Source organism: Etheostoma cragini, chromosome 16 (genome assembly GCF_013103735.1).
Source record: "Etheostoma cragini isolate CJK2018 chromosome 16, CSU_Ecrag_1.0, whole genome shotgun sequence".
Taxonomy (NCBI): Eukaryota; Metazoa; Chordata; class Actinopteri; order Perciformes; family Percidae; genus Etheostoma; species Etheostoma cragini.
The window spans coordinates 23420590-23420997 of NC_048422.1; positions in this window are offsets into that span (position 1 = coordinate 23420590).

Here is a 408-nt window from a genome sequence, read left to right on the forward strand (position 1 = left end):
CCCCCCCCCCCCAGCCCCTTGTCCCCCTGGGCCTAGTCCACTAGACCACCACCGTGACTCGTTGCTCACTAAACCCTCAAAAAAACTTTTTCTACGTCCATGCAACGCCTCTAATGCTCTTTTTTAAACTGGATTCCATTGTGTTGTAGTTCTTTCTTTCACTAGTACAAATATAATGTACAAAATTCCTGTGTTAGGACTACAAATGAGACCAACATGCAGCCAATCAAAAAACATTAATTCAGGTCTTAGTTGATGTTGTGATAAAGATTCAGGTCTTAGTTGATGTCGTGATAAAGGTTCAGGTCTTAGTTGATGTTGTCATACACTTTCAGGTCTTAGTTGATGTTGTGATAAAGGTTCAGGTCTTAGTTGATGTTGTGATAAAGGTTCAGGTCTTAGTTGATG